Consider the following 5251-nt stretch of genomic DNA (forward strand, 5'->3'; position numbering starts at 1 on the left):
CTTCCTGTGCCCTGGCTGGCTGAAAATGAATGTCAAAAAATTGTACTTAAATCAAATCCAACAAAAGACAGTAGGAATGCTTGAGTAGTCTTCACCAGGCTGCCAGCCACTTCTCTGATCTGTGGCTGTATTATGTATTTTCAACTCCCTTTCATTTTTACCATTGCAACATGTGGCTCTCATCTTTTTCTCCCTTTCTGAATTTGTCGGAATTTAAAAGTAAATGCCTTAGAAATTAGAACAGGAAAAGATATATATAAAAACGAAGAAACTTCCTTAGGGGACAGAGAGAGAAACCCATCTTCCCTGCAGGTGTGTGGGGTTGAGGAGGGCTGTCAGGAGGAAATGGACTGAACAAAGGCTGCCTGGGGGTGTTCATCTGTCCCTTTATGCTCAGCTAATGAATCAGAACTTGGCAGCTGCTTTTGATACTATGACTTTGTAAGAGCTAGAAAGTGCCCAGCTTCTCTGTATTTGAACACTTTGGGAAAATAGAATAAAAAGAAATTTCAGGAATTATTAAGAAGTATAGCTCCTGCTACTTCCTTAGTCCAAGCTTGGTCTGGATGATATAATACATTCCTGGCTGGTATATCTTATTTTACTTCTACCCCCTCTAATTTAGTTCCACACCCTACCCAAACCTAATCTGTTAAACTGTAAATCAGGTGATATCAATCCCCTGAAATATTCCAATTGAATTTAGAAACAAATTAAAACCTTTTTACCATGACCTACAAGGCCCTGTACGATGCGGCCCAAGCTAATGCTCAGACCTTATCTCCTGTTATTCCCATTTTGCTTGCTGAGTCTAAACAATTGCATTTAAATCACTCCATATCTCTCAAAGCTCTTTATATTATTACACTTAAAAATTATCAGTTTCTTATTTTAATTTATTTATTAGTTTATTTGTTTGTATACATTTATGTGTTTGTTTATTGATTTATTGCTTATTTCTGTCTCTTCAACTTCACCGTTCCCTACTCATCAATTTCAAGTTAAATTCCCTGAGACCAAGAAAGTCTATCCCAAGCACCAAGCATAATGCCTAAAGTATAAACGATGCTCAATAAATATTTGTTGAATGAAGGAATAGACTTATAGAATGTAAGAAAGACTTGAAGTTTACACAGGTTCAGTAAGATAAGCATGAACTGTGGAGTGCAAAGGACTGGATTATAATACCGGCTTCCCTTCAGCTATATATCATGTCATTGAGTTAAGCCTCCTTTTCTGCATATGTAAAATGAAGACAGAATTCTTATACTCAAAATTAATACAGCTTAGTCATAAAAGTGACTCCACCACATGTAATATTGACTAATATACACACACACACAAACATACATTTATGATTTTTGTGTTGGTGGGAAATCTGAATCAGGGGTTTAGATATACAAATATATTTCTAAGCATCTGCCTGTAAAACAATTTTTACAACCTTATTTTTCATGGATATAGTTATTTTTTAGAATGCATCTATCTCATTTGGGTGTGGCTGGCTCACGATAATAATAAATACTTGTTTTGTAAGATCCATTTAATGTCCATTTTAATATCTACATAGTTGTATAGATCCATTTATATTGTGACGTATATTGAGTATAAAAATGTGGTTTAAGACTATAGGAATAGCTGACCTCGGTAAGAGGGACTCTATGACAGTGAACAAGTGTCACAGTAGAAACTCTAGTTAGTGCCAGTAATTGCTTGGTGGACTCAGAATCCTCGTGTTAATATCATAGAGTAAGTAACATATGAGTTTACTAGTTTGCAAACAGCTTGGCTAGTAGCTGTTTTTTCTTGATCTTAGTAATCAATATCTTGCAAAGATCATCCATAAGCCCTTTGGGCACTGTTTTCCATTGGGGAAAATGGTGCTTTAGAGAACACTCAGAATAGAATCTCTGAGCAGAAGATTCTTTGGATGTAAAATAGGAGTAATGATACCTATCTGATCTCCCTGTTGTGGAGATAAAATGTAATAATATATGTGAGAGTACATACTGAACCTAACTTTTTTTCCATCAAGAGCTGTAAAATTGGGACACCATACTTGGAGGTTTAAAACCCTTATCACCAGAACTAGTATTGATGGGGTGGTGTATTCCTGCACACATCACAATCGCACACCATACAAGTTTGGAGCGCAAATACGTTCAGAGTTTCAACTACAAGAAGAGAGTGAGCAAAGTAGTACCCACGGATGCCTGGCAAAGAGTAACATTGTACTTCCGTAAAGAGAAGGTTGTTCATGAGATCCCATGGGAAATTTATTGAGAATTCTCAGAAACACAGGAGTTCTAAAATTACCGGGTTTCTGCATGGGTAGTTGGGAAAGAAGCAGTGAGATTTTGATTTTTATTGTTTAATAGTATTCTTCCAACAACTCAATGAAAGACTTGCAATTTTTATATTATGTTGCGTAGTATGAGAATTAGATAAGTTGATAGCTTCAAAATATACTTAAAATAATTCCTGACACAGTTTAAAAATGCAAAGAATGTTAACTACAATTATTTGTTGAAGTCATACATATGCCTATCTATATGCTAGGTTATGACAGTGCAAAAAAGAACTAATCTCTACCTTCAAAGTACTCAAGATAGAACTGCAATTGAAATGAAGGAGAACTGCAGTGTTATTTTAGAAAATAAATCCGGCGTAGGACACAGAAATTTACCTGAATATCAAACAGGTTTAAAAATACATGAATGAGAAGGTAGGCCACGATGGCTCAGCAGGCAGAATTCTCACCTGCCAGGATGGAGACCTGGGTTCGATTTCCCGTGCCAGCGCATGCCAAAAGAAAAAGAAAAAGAAAAAAAATACATGAATGAGGAAATAGAGTGTAGAATAGAGTAGATATACTATTGCCAAAGAGGCAAACCAGCAACAAGCAATATAGGAGACTCTAAACCCTAGAAGACCAAATAATTTATTCAAGGATCTCTGTTTATAGCTTCCTTCTTAAAAACCGTCACATCAGTCTCCTCAAGACGTGACTTTTGTCAAGTCAGATTACCACCACATTATCTGATTGTGTCTGAAATATGTTAGATATTTTATGTATCAGTGGGTGGGAAAGGTAATATGCAAATAAATGTTCTTACAATCTTTGTCCTTTGCCAAAGGTCCCTTGGTGAGACTGACATGAACATGTATGATTATAAGAAAAACAGAATGCAATAAATCCTGTCATAATGCCTCAGTGGTTGTGATTCTATTTAGTAAGAGCCTATCATAAAATCTGAGCTGGACTTTTCTCTGTGGGGAACAAAGGGATCATAGTAATTGGGACCGTCTGTGTTAGATATATGGCACACATTATCATATTTCTACCTCTGAACAATCATGCAAGATCGGTTTTATGATTCCCATTCTACGGAGGTTAGTGGTTTCAGAAATCTGAGACAGGGAAATTAGGACTCTCAAAGAATACAAAGAGTGCAGACCCAGCCTGGGATGAAGGCTGCTTGATCTCAGCATCCGTGCTCATTCCAGTAAATCATAAATACCTACAATTTACTGAACAGAAAAAACAATTCCACATGAAGCAAGGAGAGGGCATATAAGAAACTGTACAGGTCAGGCTCTATTTCCCATTCTGCACTTGAGCTCTTTCAAAATATACAATAAATATTACCCCCTTTTTCCTTCTTAGAAAGCAGGAATTAAGGTATTTTCGTAACCTTCCTTTAATTTTGTCTGTAGGTAGGGGAAGAATGGAACATCACTTTCAGAGCCAGTTGAAGCCCAGTTCTGCAATGTGTTAGCTATTTGATTTGGGTTAGCTACTTAGCCTTCCAAAGTATCAGTTTTCTTATCTGAAAATTGAATAATACACATATCAAGTTGTAAAAATGAAATAATCTGTATGATTTATCCAATAAATTGCCTATGATTTTATTATTTTAATTCTGCAGTTGGTCTTAAAAGGTCGTTAGGCACGAATGAAGCTTTTAAACTCCTTTGGCCCACAGAAATCAAGAAAGTCAGGCTGATCTACATATTTCATTAGTCCTAGCATGCATTTGACAATAACTTTTTTCCTAATTCTTGGTAAGGCTCTTTTACCTCCAAAATAACTACTTACTTCCTACTCATCTTAATTCTACACATTCATAAATGCTTTAAAAATAATGTCTACCAATACCCAGCACACCTACACATACACACCGTTTATTTTGTTTTTCCAGGCATCCCTCCCTTACTACTATAGCCAAGATGATTTATTCTTCCTCTAAATGCTGGTTACATAATATCATCCAAGGGCAGTGTATTTTGTTTTTATTCTGTTCGCGGAGCCCAGGTGGGGTGCCTCTTTGAAGGCAGGGAACATTTTTCAAACTTCTGTGATACTCCACAGGGCTAGGCTGGGTACAGAGGGAGCCCTGCATACATACTATGTTTTAATGATTGATTTTGATGTTGCATTAGATATTGATTTAATCTGAATTCTTCCAATTTGAGCACATCAATATGGCTAACGCCTCCAGATTCGAGGGCCCATCCAAAGTATTTCTATGTATAGCTGTGTATCAGTTTCAGCTGATACCCAGTTTTCAAAAACATTTTGACAGTTTCTCAGTGTGAAGAAAAATTATTTTTGTTTAATTAATGAAGCTTTTCTTACATCCAGATCTTAGTCTTTTAATGCTCTTTCGACTGTTAGAAAGATACTATTAAAAGGCCTTTGCTATTGACTAATGCTTAATTATTCTTTCTGGGGTAAATCACATTTTTTAAAAATGTAGATCAATCTTTGTCTTTCTTAGTACAAAGTACTTTAGCCCAGTAATATATCAATCCTCTGTGTTTACTTTCCATTTCTCCTTGTCTAATCTTAAAACAGGGGTCTTCAAGTGGTTCCAGTAACAAAAAATATATTCTGTAAGCCTATGTTTATTGAGAATTTTGTGGGAGAACAATCTATATGGTTAACTGAATGTAGCTAGATTGCCCTCCTCACTAAATGTTAATTAAATAATAAATATATATAATGTATTTTATTCATTTGATGAACTCAGATTTACTGAGATTCTCAACATGATCAGCTGTCATTCAAAGGATGATGAAATTAATTATTCTATACACATGAATTTAGCAAAAGCACAGATATTTTCTATAACAGAAAGCATAGCTAACTTTGGCAAAAATAAGCATACATTAATAACCAGAATTAAATGCTCTGCAAGATAATTTTTATTTTTGGCAAAAATAAACATAGCTTTGGCAAACTGAATAT

The sequence above is a fragment of the Tamandua tetradactyla genome, chromosome 8, assembly GCF_023851605.1.
Source record: "Tamandua tetradactyla isolate mTamTet1 chromosome 8, mTamTet1.pri, whole genome shotgun sequence".
Lineage (NCBI taxonomy): Eukaryota > Metazoa > Chordata > Mammalia > Pilosa > Myrmecophagidae > Tamandua > Tamandua tetradactyla.